Source organism: Gopherus evgoodei, chromosome 6 (assembly GCF_007399415.2).
Source record: "Gopherus evgoodei ecotype Sinaloan lineage chromosome 6, rGopEvg1_v1.p, whole genome shotgun sequence".
Classification (NCBI taxonomy): Eukaryota; Metazoa; Chordata; order Testudines; family Testudinidae; genus Gopherus; species Gopherus evgoodei.
Window position 1 is genome coordinate 98,999,429 of NC_044327.1, and position 17,215 is coordinate 99,016,643.

The 17,215-nt window shown below is 41.6% G+C and overlaps 1 protein-coding gene across 5 annotated transcripts in view; it reads left to right on the forward strand.

Moving 5' to 3' along the window:
- The window catches only part of PDE4D (phosphodiesterase 4D), a 960,682-nt gene that overhangs the window by 839,217 nt on the left and 104,250 nt on the right, over nt 1-17,215 (forward strand). The gene's annotated exons all lie outside the window — the stretch shown is intronic.

Consider the following 17,215-nt stretch of genomic DNA (forward strand, 5'->3'; position numbering starts at 1 on the left):
CAACCAGTTCGTGCGAACTGGCTCCAGCTCACCCCTAGGCTGGGCCCAGGATTTCTGGGGGGCTCAATCCCCAACCCTGCTGTGGTCACCTAGGACAGGGGCTATAGTGTCCCCACTCCGGAGTACTCTCTCTGCATTGGGCACCTCCCTGACCCACCGATCATTTCATACAATTTAAAGCAAATACAAGTTGTTTAATTAACAATCTATACTGCTGAAAAGAAATGCTGTATTGGGTTTTTTGTGCCTGATCCTCCTCTCACTTATACTGTCATAAATCAGGAATAACCCTTTGAAAACAAGGCGTCTGCAACAGTGTAAACAGGTATAAGTAAGAAAAAGAATCAGGACCTTAGGGCTAATGTTGCAAATTAAATGTATCAGTTGAAAAACAGATTCTTTAAACCTAATGTGTATTTTGAAAGATGACTGAATTCTCCAGCATTCTAATGCATCTAGTTTCCAAACTGTTTTTCCTTAACAAAAACAATGAAGGAGGTAGATAGTACAATAACCTGGAGAAGGGAGGCCAGGGCTAGAATTCTGGAACTTGTCTCCGGTTCTGAAACCTGAAAGGAGAGTGTGAGAGGCCGCAGTTTGCTCAGCTTCTGCAAGGGAGAGTTAACCTCATTTCACTCCTTCGTGACACCAGACAAGAAGCTGCATTAACGGAGCTGTAAAAGGAACTCCATTCAGCTCTAGCAGCATGAAGACAGACATGCTGCTGCAAACGTGTCCGGATATTACTAAAAGGTGGGGGTAATTACATAAGAGAAGGAAGACTAAAGCTCTCATGAAATCAATCTTCAGATTGGACCTGCTGCTGCCCAGGCCCACATTACATGACCCAACTAGATAGTCCCTTAAACCTAAAATGGCTGTTTCTGCCACTCGCTGTGGGAGTGTAATAAGTTATTCTAGAGTGTGAGGAGCAGGAAATAATATAATTAAAATTGTATTTATTTGCTAATATTTTAAATTACCTATAAAAAGGGAAAAAATAGAAAAGCAAGAGTCAGAATTCTTTTTAATCCTCAGTCTATTGTTAATGATAAAATTACTTGCAAGTTTTTTTAAATAAAATACTAGACAAATATGATAAACTTCTCAAATATATATTTCTATATTTCCATATACATACACACACCTCCTTACCACATTTACAGTGCTAGCAAAATCCCATTCACTGCAGTACTCCACTCCACAGATTATCAGAAACACAACCACTCTAAAAGAGTAGCCTCTAAGGGCTGGTTTCTGATGTTGCACTAAGCATGATAAGAATGCCATTGACGTCAGTAGAGTCATCATCAGGGAGAATGGCACCCCTGCTCTCGAAACCACACCAAGCAATTGCAGTGCTTTTGAAAATTAAAAGCTGGTGTTAGGGGGAACGAGGCGAAGAAGGAAGCAGAGGTTCCAGCTGAACTCTTCCATTTCTTCTGCATTTCCTGTAAACAAAAAACCCCACCTTGCTGCAGTCTTTTGGAGAAAGCACTTAACATTCACTAGCAAAAAAGGGATAATTTAATCTTGTAGGAATTTGTTTTCTAAGAAACTCATGTGCTGGATATAGGCCGTGGGCCACCAAACAAAGAATAAGCTGCTTAAAAGGAATCTATTGCACTGAATCAGTTTATATTATGATGTCAAGTATAGCTCGTACTGGAGCTATAAGAAAAAGAATATAAAATATTATTAGATTTCCACAAAACCATGGCATGGTGGTTTTGTATTTGCAAGACAAGTTCTCATTTATTATTTACTATAAAATAAAACTATGTCCATATACTTTGTGTAGAGGAGTATCTTTATCTGATATCATTATATCACATACGCAAGATAGATCAGAGTTCATAACCAATAGCACTAAATCAGAAATGTTCTAGATATTACCAAACGTATTATTGATTAGAATTGTCTTCTCATGCAGTTCTGGACTGTGATATTATCCCTTAAACTATGCAAAGTAAAGAGCAGCAGGAAACTGGATTATATCTGTCACTGAGACCGCTCATTTTATTTGACTGCCTGGACTGACAGCATCCCAAACCTATGTAATCATTTTGATAAACTATTTTTCATATGCATAGCTTCCTTAGGCTGAAAAAGGGAGAGTAGTTTTGGGGGCTATGTAATTTCATCCTGCTGGCGTGGAAGAAAAATGACTGAATGCCTTTTAACGGAAAGAGTGCTAAGAAACAAAGATGTAATAGTTGTTGCTGGTGAGAGCAGTCAATGCACTTCCATATGAGGCAAAATAAAAATGATTTTGTATACATTGGACATCATTCTTCTCTTATTTACATCAGAGCAACTGGGAATAGTTCCACTGAATGCAGCAGTGTTGCTTCAGTATAAAATTGGTGTGAAATCAGAATCAGGCCCATTGACTCTAAACATGAGCAAACCTCAACATTTTCAATCTTTTATCCAATCACACACTGCAGCATCCATATCTGCTTTATTTTCACTTGCCATCTTTTTTTCCTTCCTTCCTTCTTCACTAAATAATAGTTACCGGCACTTGAATCTATGTATAAGGCTAGCTACTAAAACGAAACAGGATGAAAGATGTGTAAGCAATCCCTCAAGCTTTGTCTACACTACACATACTTTGCCAGCATAGCATTAACAGTATATCTGTACCAGCAGAGTCCCCAGTGTAGTCGGAGCTAATGCCATCAGAAGGAGTGTATATGTCAGAAGGGTAACACTGCCTTCTCCAATAATGTTAGCTACGCTGACAGCTGCAATCTTTTGTTGGAATAGCTGCACCTACTCTGGGAGTTTTGCTGTCATAGCTGTATCATCTCAGGACTATGTTTTTCTCACATCCTTGATCAGTGTAGCTATGCCAACAACATTTTGTAGTATAGACCTGGTCTCAGAGTGATTAACATTGGGGTTATGTCCAGGTATCACAAAGTAAAAGGCGTGGACTAATTCTGATGTATTCTGGAGTGTTTCACTCATTCTGAATGGTTCTGAAAGAGCAGCACCCAAGTTCTGTGGTAAATTAGGAGAGATGGACACAACCAATTATATCAGTTGGGTCTAATCCTCTTTCCAGCAATGGATAATTATAGAGCAGGATTGTTGTCACCATCGTGAGAGAGGGAACCTGTTCACAGAGCATAGGCACACACAAGCAAGAAGTATGCCTTTCATCCTAAGAGAGATGAATTGGGAACAGTTAGTTTGCCTACAGAACCCCTTCCCTCAGTGTGTCTTCATCTTTGTTTAGTTGGCATATGTTCCCCTGTTCAGTTTAAAACGTGTATTAGCAGTGTGAAACAACTTCCATGTTTTGTGATAATCTGGGGAAATATAGCTAAAGGCAGCAGTCCCTTCCTGTCAAAAAGCAAAAATGTAAGTGCCTGAATTAAAACTGGACTCTGTAGAGCTAAATTTCCATAGCCTCATGGATTTGGGAATTTCTATTGCATAAATCTCCAAAGGATAATGTTTGCATATTTTAAATTCAGTAAATCTTTTATTCACCAAATGTTTATTACATTCTCAGAAAGAGTGCTAGCCCAGAAAACAAACTCCCTCCTGACCTGTGCCCTGATGTGAAACACTCTGACGTTTCTTAGACCCTATCTTATTTTTCTGTCTTTACATATCATTTTTTTCATCTATTGCCTGTTCACTCCATCCATGATATTGTATGAGTAAAGTACAATGCCTACCTACATGTTTGTTTAAGCCCTAAAACCATCACTAGTAAGAGGTATATATGAACAGTAACATAGTACATAGAAAATACTCCTTTGGTTTGCCTAAACTGCTTTATTTAAGAATTTTCTTATATTAATATTCTGGTCATCCACCTATTCCAGATAGAGATAGGAGATGCAGTATTATTGGTATCCCCTCATTTAATGGCTATAATCCTTAGACTGTAAAAAACTATTGTACCCCATTTAAACATTCACATCTTCCTTTTTTTCTAATTTCATTTTCCTTGAAATGACTGCCTTCATCTATCATAGTTACCACAGGTTTCTCTTGCAGTGGGAAATAAGCGAATATGAATTTGTGATTCACTTTAATCTTATATATTTCTGATACATTTTCTGGAAATCATGTATTGCAGTATGGAATTACATTTTTATGATTCACCTAAGTCTATGTAAACTTGGAGGGGAGGGAGCGGTTATGTTCACATTACCCCATATCATTCTGAACACTGATACAGTAGTGGATTAAGTGCCAGTTATCAATATGAAAAATAACCCAGCCCATCTAAAACAATCAGGATATATCTGCTGAAATAGAAGTGTGACACACAAGAGTGGAGATATTTAATTTCCTGGCACCAGTCACGTCAGGATTACAGAATGTTAATGACCCTGTCACATGATGGGTCAGACCCACTAACTAGTTGGTCCCATCACATTCTCCAGTGAAATACTTGATCATAAATAGTGGTCACAGTAGGGTTATTTTTTCTGCAGGACTCACTACCAAAATTTGGAGAGTGGCTCACCTCAAGTGTCAATATTTGAATCACTACTGTCAGTAGTGTTCCCTGCTTCAATATATACGCTCAGTACTTGCACAGTGCTCAGCCTGATGTTCCAGTGATTTCATTTGTGAAATCTGCAATGTTGACATTGTTTTAAATGAGGCAACAGCACATACTCTATGCCATTTCTGGGCACTACAAAACAGGATTGATGGACAAATTCACTGTGCGTATTGGAAAATTATCATCCATGTTGACAGGTCTACATGTCCTTATGGAAGATCCTTTAACGTAGTGTGAAACAGGAAGTTGACTGTAGCCTGTCCTATCACAAATTGCATTTATAAAACATTGCTATGCATTTCTGTTTCCACAATCTCAAGTCTTCAGTGCTTCTTATGGCATTGTGATTGACAGAAAGCCCTTGTTTAATGCAGCTAGTCTTTCTTTGGACTTCAGTTGCAAGGTTCAGATTGAGATCTACATCCAAACTTTCCCAGAATTCAAGCATATTTAATCTGGAGCATTACAGAGAAGAAGATAGCTACAGGGTTCAGATCTATATCTACACTTTCCCAGCATTTCACCTTTGGGGTTTTCCTATGGACTCATCTCTAACACAAAGAGAACACATTTGAATCACTTCCTGTCATGATTGGCTTTTCTGCCTTTTCATTCTGGATAATGCCTTCCAGTCTAAATTTTTCCCTTCTCCTTATTAGCTCACCCAGCTTTCCAGACCTTTCTCTGCTTTTTCTACATTGATACAAGTCATCATCCAAGTAGTGTCAACTAATATCTCCATTTGCCAGAGTTCCTGCTGTCATGCAGTACGTGCTGGATATCTTTCTTCTCACATGCTTAAATCATTTCCAAGTAATGTCACATAAACATGTTTTTTTTTTGTAACTTAACAATGTTGTTGTTTCTTTTATTGCAATTGCACTGATTTTTTACAGCTTTCCAATTGAAAGAAGGGAGGAAAAGCAGGAAAGTTAAATACTCATAGCTGTTCTCTGAACAGGTTTGTGCACGTTCGTTGAAGCAGTTATTTATTTTCCCGACTTGTCTGTGCAAGTCTAAGGTGTAGAAGTTCTGCAAATCAAAGGTAATTCAATTAGAAGCAGAAATAATTGTTTTCAAAATATGGTGATATTTAGTAATATTCAGGACCTCTTTTACAGCAAAATGTCAAAGCAAATTAAAAAGTGCTCACTCTATCATTAACACACCGCATTGTGCTTAGTTACTGTAGTGTGCTTATACACACAAAATAGTTTAAGTGTCTTAGGTGCCTTCGCTTAAAACATTCAAATGGTACATAAGTATTGAGCTGTACTTGGATTAAGACATGCTGATCCTGAATTCAAGAAACCCAAAATCACAGAAATATTATATATTTGTATAGCAAGCTTTATGTGCAACTTGTAATTCCAGTACAATGCTGGAACATGTCTGAACGCCTCTGTTTTTACGTGCTTTCCAAGAAAAGGAATCATGACAACATGGTGTAGTTGTTTTTTTTTTAAAGGATCTTCCGTCAGTACTTCTGGTAATAATAAATAGGATCTTAATGAAATTGTTATGCAGTGCAAATTTGTTTAAGATCTATTAGGATTTTGGATATTTTCAATATGGCAAATATAATTTGTAGTATAGATTAAAATGTGCATATTAATTTATGCTATTAACCTTATCATAAACTCTTTCCTGTTCTCCAGGTGTCTTTTACATACATTAAAAATACATTTCTTTTCTTTTTTATAAAGGTGTATATAAAATCAAGTCTCACCTCGCCTCATAAAGATGTTACCCATTAACCAACCTTAACTTATTCAAACAACAATACCTCATTATCCCAGTAGTCCCCAGCAGCCACAGTATAACACCACCTCCCCGCCCCCAAAAGTAATGGAATGGTTGCCATTGATGATGCAAAGTAGCAGTTGTTCAAGCTTAATAAACATCCCTTTTTTAAAAAATTGTACTGTGAAATACACTGTCTTTTGTGGAATTTTTTGAGAATGACAAGAACACTGTAAGGAATCAGTGGAAATATATTTTGCTTTGCTCTAATTTTTGTGTGGATCTGATTATAATGAGGGACTTTTTTGAGGGGGGTGGAAGTGGAAAATAGTCCTCAGGGAAGACCGTTTTTTGCTTGTTTGTGGAGGGCCAGGTAGCAGTATCTTCAATGACACTGCATACTTTTTTAGGTCAGAATGCGTATGCCAAGCTTCATCCAAGAGAGAAATAAAACAATTGAAGTTAAAACCCCTTTGAAGGGTGATTTACAATGGGGAAGCAGTGGCAGAAGCAGACATTTAATTAGTGCATTCATTATTGTAATAAATATGTCGTGGATGTCAATGGAGTTTCATAACTGGGTGTTTCTTTAAGGATGAGTTGGGTGGCTAATTTGGTAAAACACAAGGAGCCAAATTCAGAATTAATGTGTCAGGGAATACACGTTACACACTTTAGTAAGTGCTGTTCTAACATCACACCTTTAAATCCTAGTCTGTACAAGGCCTCTCTTTTCACATATGCCTCTCCATCCAAGGCAGAACATAGGATCTTCACCACTGCCTTCCATCTTATGTGGTCTCCAGCTGCACTTGTAGCTTCTTCCAGTCCCATTCTGATAGCTTTCAGTTCTGCTTCTATTCTGCATATCCATAGTATCCTTGCCTCTTTTGCCTCATTGCCGCATGCCCTGAGGGTACCAGTCCAACCCTTGTTTTGTTATTTTATTCGGATTTTTCTTTTATATGTCTTAAGCATCTCCATTTTTGTTCCATAATTTATTGTTCTACTGGTTTCTATTTTGTTCTCCTTCAAAGTTCTTTTTTTGTGATTTTTTTCCAGCCATCTGATATTGAGTATTTGTCTAAGGCAGCTGTTTATGAAAACTTGGAATTTAGATAGTAAGGTTTTAATATGTCTCCAAATTTCAGGGCCATATTGTAAAACCAACTTTACAATGGTGTTAAATATTCAAATTTAGTTTCCAAGACCAATATTTTGTTCCTCCAAGCTGGCTTTAGAGGCATGTCTGGCTTTTGTGAATCTGGCTTTAGTGTCTTTGTCTGTTGTACAGTGCTGACGAGACATGAAATTTCAGAACTCTTCTATGTCAGTCCCAGAAAGGGTTATTGGTGTTTCTTTTTGAATGTTGTGTTTCTCTATATTGATTTTAACCCTATTAATTGTGCATAGTCCTGGAGATCATTTGTTTTGGCTTGCTTGTCTCAATGAGTATGGGATAGCAGGTTGATGTCATCTGCAAGGGAAGGTCCGCTAACTTCTGTGGAAAGTCCATTGTGTGCCCTTTGGTTGCTCTGTGGTCTTTCTCATTACCCAATCCACTACCAGGATAAAGAACATCAATAACTGTGATGGGGTGTACCTGGCCTTAGGGGCTCCCTGCAGGACGCCTCATGGATCTACTAAATCCCGTCTCAGGAAGCAGTGAAGTGACAGGAAAGGAGCAGTGAATGTGGGTCCTCCAGTCCTGCCTAGAGAGTCCTCACAGAAGCAGACAATCGGAGCACAGAAGGGTCAAGTTAAAGGAGCTGCAGGGGTTTAGGAGGTCAGTTCCTGTCTGGAACCAGAGAGGCAAGGAAAAGCAGGTGTCTGTAAAATTCATATAAAGTGGTGACTACCATTCAATCAATAGGCCTATGTGTATGGTTACCGTTTGAACAATACATGATTTAACCTATCTTAACCCTTCTTGTTGTAAACTTGAATCTACTCTTTCTATTTTCTAGAGTAATACATGTAAATATCTTATTTGGGACAGACAGCAGTTGGATGCCCCTCCAGTTTTTACACTGACTGAGGTCTCTTTTCTTTGGCAGCTTCTCTATATTACCCTTTTCCCACTTGTTTGGTATTTTTTTTCTTTCCATATCTTTTGTAAAAGGCCTATCAAAAGGTATGCTGTGTTCTTCAAGTCTGCCTTAAGAACCACCATTGGAATGTTATTCAGACCTGATGCTAAACAAGGCTTATGCAAACCTAATTTGTCCCCAGTATAGCTCCATCTTCTTTAGTGATGCTTCATTGTTTCAAACTGGAACAGGTATAGAGAAGAGATACTAGGGGCTTGTCTACATCAGAAAGTTGCAGCGCTGGTGAGGGAGTTACAGCGCTGCAACTTTGAAGGTGTACACATCTGCAGGGCACCACCAGCGCTGCAACTCCCTGTTTGCAGCGCTGGCCGTACTCCCGTTTTGTCTCGGGTGTAGAGGATCCAGCGCTGGTGATCCAGCGCTGGTAATCCAATGTAGACAGTTACCAGCGCTTTTCTTGACCTCCGTGGAAGGAGGAAGCCTCTGGTAATCAAGCTGGTTTCCTTTCCCGGTTTGCTCTCTCGGTCCCGGAGCCACCCAGCAAACCGCAGGGAAGGAGACCTGCTTGCTCGGGGTTCCGGGACCGAGAGAGCAAACCGGGAAAGGAGACCAGCTTCGCCGCGGTTTGCTCTCGCGTTCCCGGAGCCACCCAGCAAACCGCAGGGAAGGAGACCTGCTTGCTCGGGGTTCCGGGACCGAGAGAGCAAACCGGGAAAGGAAACCAGCTTCGCCGCGGTTTGCTCTCTCGGTCCCGGAACCCCGAGCAAGCAGGTCTCCTTCCCTGCGGTTTGCTGGGTGGCTCCGGGACCGAGAGAGCAAACCGCGGCGTTCCCGGTTTGCTCTCTCGGTCCCGGAACCCCGAGCAAGCAGGTCTCCTTCCCTGCGGTTTGCTGGCTGGCTCCGGGACCGAGAGAGCAAACCGCGGCGTTCCCGGTTTGCTCTCTCGGTCCCGGAACCCCGAGCAAGCAGGTCTCCTTCCCTGCGGTTTGCTGGGTGGCTCCGGGACCGAGAGAGCAAACCGCGGCGTTCCCGGTTTGCTCTCTCGGTCCCGGAACCCCGAGCAAGCAGGTCTCCTTCCCTGCGGTTTGCTGGCTGGCTCCGGGACCGAGAGAGCAAACCGCGGGGAAGCTGGTTTCCTTTCCCGGTTTGCTCTCTCGTCCCGGAACCCCCCTTGAAGCCGCCCAACAGCGCTGCAGTGTGGCCACATCTAACACCACTTGCAGCGCTGGTTGCTGTAAGTGTGGCCACTCTGCAGCGCTGGCCCTATACAGCTGTACTAATACAGCTGTAACAACCAGCGCTGCAAAATTTTAGATGTAGACATGGCCTAGGATGATCTGAGGAATGGAATACCTATCTTATGAAAGGAGACTCAAAGAGCTTGGCTTGTTTAGCCTAACCAAAAGAAGGTTGAGGAGGGATATGATTGCTCTTTATAAATATATCAGAGGGATTAATATTAGGGAGGGAGAGGAATTATTTAAGCTTAGTACCAATGTGGACACAAGAACAAATGGGTATAAACTGGACACTAGGAAGTTTAGACTTGAAATTAGATGAAGGTTTCTAACCATTAGGGGAGTGAAGTTCTGGAACAGCCTTCCAAGGGGAGTAGTGGGAGCAAAAGACATATCTGGCTTCAAGACTAAGCTTGATAAGTTTGTGGAGGGAAGGTATGATGGGATAGTCTAACTTTGGCAATTAATTTGGCAATTGATCTTTGATTATCAACAGGTAAGTATGCCAAGGGGTTTGTTATGGAATGTTAGATGGGGTGGGTTCTGAGTTACTACAGATAATTCTTTCCTGGGTGCTGGCAGTTGAGTCTTGCCCACATGCTCAGGGTTTAACTAATCGCCATATTTGGGGTTGAGAAGGAATTTTCCTCCAGGGCAGACTGGCAGAGGCCCTGGAGGTTTTTCGCCTTCCTCTGCAGCATGGGGCACGGGTCACTTGCTGGAGGATTCTCTGCAGCTTGAGGTCTTCAAACCACGATTTGAGGACTTCAGTAACTCAGACATAGGTTAGGGGTTTGTTACTGGAGTGGGTGGGTGAGATTCTGTGGCCTGCTTTGTGCAAGAGGTCAGACTAGATGATCATAATGGTCCCTTCTGACCTTAAGAGTCTATGAATCTATGAGTCTATTGTTTACTGCTGTGAATGGGATGAATTTGGCCTAATGAGTCTAAGCTCACTGCACTCTTGTCATTAAAACTTTTATCGCTCAGAGGTGTGAAAAAACATCCCCCTGAACAACAAAAGTTTTAATGACAAAAGGCGCTGGTGTGGACAGCACTTCGTCAGCGGGAGATGCTCTTCCGGTAACTAAGCTACCTCCCCTTGTTGGGGGTGGTTTTATTTTGTTGCCGGAAGAGCTCTCTCCTGGCAACAAAGAATGGCTACATTGCCTACCTTACCATGCGGTGGCAGCAGCGGTACAGCCACGCTGTTGTAAGGGAAGCAGTGTAGACATAGTCTAAGTGTTCGCCTAGATTAGGGAAGTTTTCTCTTGTGTCATTACATCACTGTATTTACGCTGGTACAAATCCCTAATGTGGGCACACATTGCTGTGCTTCTACCTGAGGTTTTTGCACTTACACAGCTAAAGCAGTGCAAAAAAGTCCAGTATAGAAGGGGCCTAAGGACTCTAAGCTAGTATTGCAGGCCAAAGGACTGAAAGAAGGTGTATAGTTACCCATTTTAGACTCCCCTCTGAATTTGGCCAAGCACTTTACTCATGGAATCCTGATTTCAGTTTAACTCTAAATAGAAATGAATTGTGATTATCTTAGTTGAGTTGATTGATAATTGAAAAATTAGAAGGAAATGCATAAATTATTTAAAATCATTAATACAATGGAACCACACTAACTTGCACTATTCTTTGGGGAGAGCCCCAGTGTGGATTTGTGAGATGTGTGAGTTTGTGAGTTCACAAGGCAGGGAAGATGCACCAGAACAACCAGTCAATTGTAACTTACCTATGTCTGTTTCAGGGCAGAGCTGAGTGACAGGGGTCAAACCAAGAAGTGAGATGGCCTTCCCCAGTGGCCTGTGGGAAATGTGACATCACTTACACAGGTTCCTCTGCTAGCACAGTAGCATACTCTTGCTTTTGTGCTTCAGTAAACTGTAGGCCACCAAATCCATGTTCAGCATGGATTTGCAGTTTTGGGGGTATGGGCTAATACAGTTCTGTTGTATGTTGGGACTGAATAGCTCAGGGAATTGTTTATAAAATAATTGTGACCTCTGACAGCCAAGTATCTCAGCTGGTAGGAACTGCATATGTTGTGGAGCAATTGAGTACATTTCTTGGCTGCAGGGGGCACTTGGTCTTTGGCCTCTCGTTTCACTCCTGACCGTGATGTGCTCTGATACCACCACAAAACCCAATATGCCTTATTTTGTTATGTAATAGGTTTCATAGCAACAAATAACACACATAAAGAGTAATGTGTCAACACATCTTGTGCATTAAGCATTTTGCTATAATAATATTAACCTGCTTCTCACAGAAGGCTGTTTGGGAACATATGAATATTATGAAACTGTGAAGCTTCATTATCTGTTATTTGTAGCACTTCTCACAGTCTTTCCATGGAATTCAACATGAAAAACATCTGTTTTTTGTTGTTCTTGCTGTTTTTATTTAGACTTATAAGCTTGATTTTCTTTTTCATGTCATATTTTTTATTTTGTGAGTCTCAGTAGTCAGAATTGAACTGGAGTTAATTGCACAAAGCATTTTAATATTATCTCTGTGGTATCAATATGTTTTACTTCTCTGCACAATTCTTGGCCTGATACAGGATTGGCGGATGATGATGCGATGGCAAGCCACTAATTTTATTTATGATATCACTAACATTTGACGTTGGTTGGCACAGAGACATCATCACTGAAATGGAATATATATAATAATTGCAAGCCATCAAATGTATCACCGTCCCCTTGAAATCTATGGGGACTGCATGTCTTCTTCCATCAGACACTCTTTCTTGTACTTCACTGTTCACTGACATTATTCTTTGCCTCATGACTGTTGTGGTATGCAATGAGGCCTTAACTCCTCAACATAATTCCTTAACTATCTCTTCTAGCAAACTCCTGTATCATATATTACTGCAACAGATATAAATAAAATGGATCACTGGCTGATCACTCATATAAAATGCTGTCCTCTTGGAAACATGCAATAGGCTAGCATCCATTAGCATCAAAACCCCAGTGTTTTGGAACTGGGATGTTTTCTGCACTTGAGGTAGATGTGTAATTTGCTTTTCTTTTTGCCACTCCCTTTTCTCTTGCCATAAACCTTTCACCATGTCTCCTGACTGCTGCAAAATAAGTCAGACTAGTTGGACCCAATTCCTCTGGCTATGTTCAGTTTACCAAAAACAATTAAAAAAAACAAACCACCCAACAAACAACACCAGACAACAGCAGTCTGGATGTTATTCCCTGATAATTGCTCTGTACTTACTTTCAGAATCAGAGAACAGCCTCTGTTTTAGTTACTCAATGTACAGTAAGAATATTTTCAAATAAATATGTACTGGAAAGCATCAGGTTCATTTTTGTACTGTCCATAAGGTAGTGTATCAAATGGACAGAGCGATAAACTGAGGCTCAGGAGATCTGAGTTTTATTTTCATCTTGGCCACAGCCCTGCTGTATGACCTTGGTCAAGTCATTTCACCCCTCTGTGCCTCTGTTTCCCTGTCTGCTCTTTCTCTGTTTAGATCGTAAACTCTTTGGAGTGTTGCCTTCTCTTACTATACATTTGTACAACGGCTAGCACAATGGAGCCTCAAGCTCAGCTGGAGTCTCTGGACACTGCTGTAATATAACTAATAATAATAAATCCTGGTGGCTCTTCTCAGCAGCCAAACAATTGTAGAAATGTACGGGAAAGTTACGTAAAAGGTTAAATATTTAGTTTTTCTATGTAATTCATATTTTCTATTGTTATATTTTTCAAACGTATTTCTTCAAAATTCTCCCAGTCTGTAGCTAATAAAATTTCATTATTAAACGTTCACTTGCAATGGTCACCAGTCAATCCCAGATTGAATTTTTAGCTATTTCCTTTCAAAGGGCTGGAGCAATCACACCTCTAAGCAGATGAATGATACTTTATTCTAAATGTTATGTACACCAACAGGTTGTTTTTTTCCTCCACATACTTGACTTTCATCTGTAAGGATTTATGGAATTTATTACTTGGTTTGTTTGATGTGGCACTGCTCCACATGTGAGTGATGGTGAGTTGGAAGGCATGGTGGGAGTGCTTGCCAAGAATAATTGGCTTCTGTATTGTGGGACAGCTCAAATATTGTGAGTATCACAGTATGTCATTTGGGTGTGCGTACTGCCTGTAGTTCAAAGCAGTTTACTAGTCTGCAGAGGCAAGCTGAGTTTCCTGTTGGCCGGCTTTTTTGTGTGTTTATTAAACAGGCTGGATTCAGCACTAGAACCAGTAATAGTCAATGCCATATATATTATTATGATTCTCCAGATAAAATGGAAGTTAGCATGATTCGTTTTTATTTCCACTTGCTTTTTTTAATGATCAACATATTCCACTAGTCATTCCTCTGACTTTTTGTTAAGCATAAAAGAACCTAGCCAGCAGTAGCTGGAGATGGATGAAAGGGAATAGATGTGCAGTTATGTGCTGTTATGGAAGTATGTTGTTTAGAAGTAAAGAAAATCCTGATTAAAATTAAGTATTTATTAGGTGTGTGTACAAGTCTCAAAATCAAGCTTTGAGCCACGTCGGATTTGGGACCTGTCAAATAAGGGACATTAGGATTCAATGTTCAGTTGAACCTGTCTTCAGTGCTGGGCTTTGGATGCTTTCTCTCTCCTTCTCTTCTCTTAACCACTGATAGGTGGGAGAGTGGTGGTCTATTCTTTTCTGCTACCCTCTGATGTATACCTTTTCTCCTTCACCATTGAGACCATAGGTATGGGAGAGAGGTTTCATCTCTCCTATTCCCCAATGAAGAAAATGGCTCTGAGCCATCATCTCCTTTATAAGTGAGGGAAATCATTGCCTCATCTGTGTCTCTTTCAAAGTAACAGTTTCAAGCTATGCTGTCATCTACTTTAATCTGCAGTTTCTTTAATTCAGTCAATACATGGCTGATTTTGTGATAGGAAAATGTTGATCAGTTTCTAATCATTAGAAAGTTGTTGTACCAATTATATTAGACCAGTAAAAACCAGCAGGATCTTATTAAAGGGGACAAAGCAAAGATGCCACATTTATTGTAACAATTTATGACTAATAACTAATATCTTAATTCTTATACACACACATTATATCTAATACCTATACACACACACACACACACACATTCACATTATACCTAATACCTACACACACACACACACACACACACACACACATTCATCAGGTGTTCTGCAGCTGCTGCATAGTTACCAGTCCTGAAGATAGCTTAAGTTCATGGTTTGATTTTGCAGCTTGGGTTCGTAGCTTGTGGCAGCTAACTGGCCAGGAAAGCTGGGCACAAGGCTGAGCTGGATCTCTGTTGGGCAGGCACCGATGTTCTTCCATGTTGGCAGCAGAATGTTACCCAGAGTCTCTCATCTCACCCTTCTTTTTTATAGGCTTTTAGTTTGGATTCAAAGTCTATAGGTCTTGCTGTGTCACGCTGCCTCTGGGTTTAGATTGATCACCCATCAATTGCAGGCGTGACTTTCAGCCTTGGACCTGGCTTTGATCTTCCTTCTGTTGTTCTGTTGTCCTTTTCTTTTTTCTTTTTACTTTTGCTTCTTACTTTGTTTAGGGCTGTTGTCTAGGTCTTCAGCTGTTGGTATTTGAACTTTATCTCATCAGGACAGGCTGGGGCTGGAGGTTGATTCCATCATTCATACATACCTCATTCACACATCTAAACTAAACTAATAAGATTACAGCAGGGTTTGCAAAAATGAAGGTTGGAGGAAGCTTTTACAAAATGGAGTGAGTGTTTTAAAATGGGGTTTGAATTACAATATGGAACAGAAGTTACAGTGTAGGCAAGTGTAGTGAATGGTGAACAGAAGTTACATTAATAAAGTGAACAATTAAAAACAATTTCATTTATCAGTTCTACAAAGCTATTACTGTGGTGATTTAGAGTACAATGCTTAGCGTAATTTCTCATAACCCTGAAATCTTTGCTGAAAGTGCAGAGATGCACTTCTGTGTCGGTCTTTTTTTAATAAAGAAACAAATTGGATTGGCTAAATAAAATTATTACTATACCACTAGTTAAAATAGGTAACCACAAACTTTACCAAAATTGAGTCCTGCCAGCAGCCAGTCATGCCTCTAAGTCAGGGGTGGGCAAACTTTTCGGCCTGAGGGCCGCATCCGGTTTCCAAAATTGTATGGAGGGCCGGTTAGGGGAGGCTGTGCCTCCCCAAACAGCCAGGTGTGGCCCAATGCCCGCCCCCTATCCAACCCCCCCCACAGTTTCTCGCCCCCTGGCAGCTCCCCCCGGGACTCCTGCCCATCCAACCCCCCCTTCCCTGTCCCCTGATAGCCCCCAAACTCCCTACCGCCCCATCCAACCCCCCTCTCCTTCCTGAATGCCCCCCCGGGACCCTTGCCCCATCCAACCACCCCTTTTCCCTGTCCCCTGACTGCCCCCAGAACCCCTGCCCCTGACTGCCCCCCGCCACCACATCCAACCCCTCTCTCCTTCCTGTCTGCCCCCATTCAATCCCCCTGTTCCTCGCCCTCTGACTGCCCTGACCCCTATCCACACCCACACCCCCTGACCACCATCCCGAACTGCCCTGCCCTCTATCCAACTGCCCTTGCTCCCTGTCCCCTTACCGCGCTGCCAGGAGCACCGGTGGCTGGCGGCTCTACAGCCCTACTGCCCAGAGCAGCAGGACAGGCAGCCAGACTGCCTGGCTGGAGCCAGTCATGCACCATGCAGCACAGAGCACCGGGTCAGACCGCAGCTCTGCAGCTGCGCTGCCCCAGGAGCTCACAGCCCCGCCACCCAGAGCATTGCGCCGGCGGCAGGGCAAGCTGAGGCTGTGGGGCAGGGGAAACAGCAGGGGAGGGGCCGGGGGTGAGCCTCCTGGGACAGGAACTCAGGGGTCAGGCAGGAGAGTCCCGCGAGCTGGATCTGGCGCGCGGACTGTAGTTTTCCACCTCTGCTCTAAGTCATGTGTACATTTCTCTTATGTTTGGTATTGTTTTCTTTTGTCTATTGATTTTTATATGCTAACTTGTGTGATCCAGTGCGTGGCTGCATGAGGTGCTAGTAGAGGATTCACTTTCAAAATTTAAAAATTGCTTCCTCAATCAAAATACCAGTGATTGGTTTTTTTAATTAGGCAGGGCTTCTGGGCAAAGCAAATGATAGTAATTATAATCAAGTGTTCACATTTTTTTATCATGTAATAAGGCCCCTGTGGAATGGCCAGAGCCAGATCTGAGTTCAAGAGCTGTGCTCAGTCCTTGCTCCCCAAGCCTTTCAATGATGGAAGCTCTGTAGAAGTAACACACCAAGTTGCTGGGAAGGAACATTTTCTGTTTGCTTCTAGTTAATCCACTATGGCTGACTAAAGGATTCACACTCACAGGCTCTGGAAGGAACTATGTCCAGCCTTCCTGACCAAGGGAAGAATTCCTAAGGTAGTGGGTAGAGGGCCTTTAAAGGTAATGGAATTCTCAGGATACCTGAGGGGAAATCCCCTCCTCTACATGATGCATATAGCAGAGAAGAGTAATTTCATGTTATTGGGTTGGTAACTTTATACCATTCACTCACTGAAGGCCCTCCCTTCATTATATAGCTCTAAACTCATAACATATAAAATAAAATTCCAGACTTCCTCTTTCTACCTGCA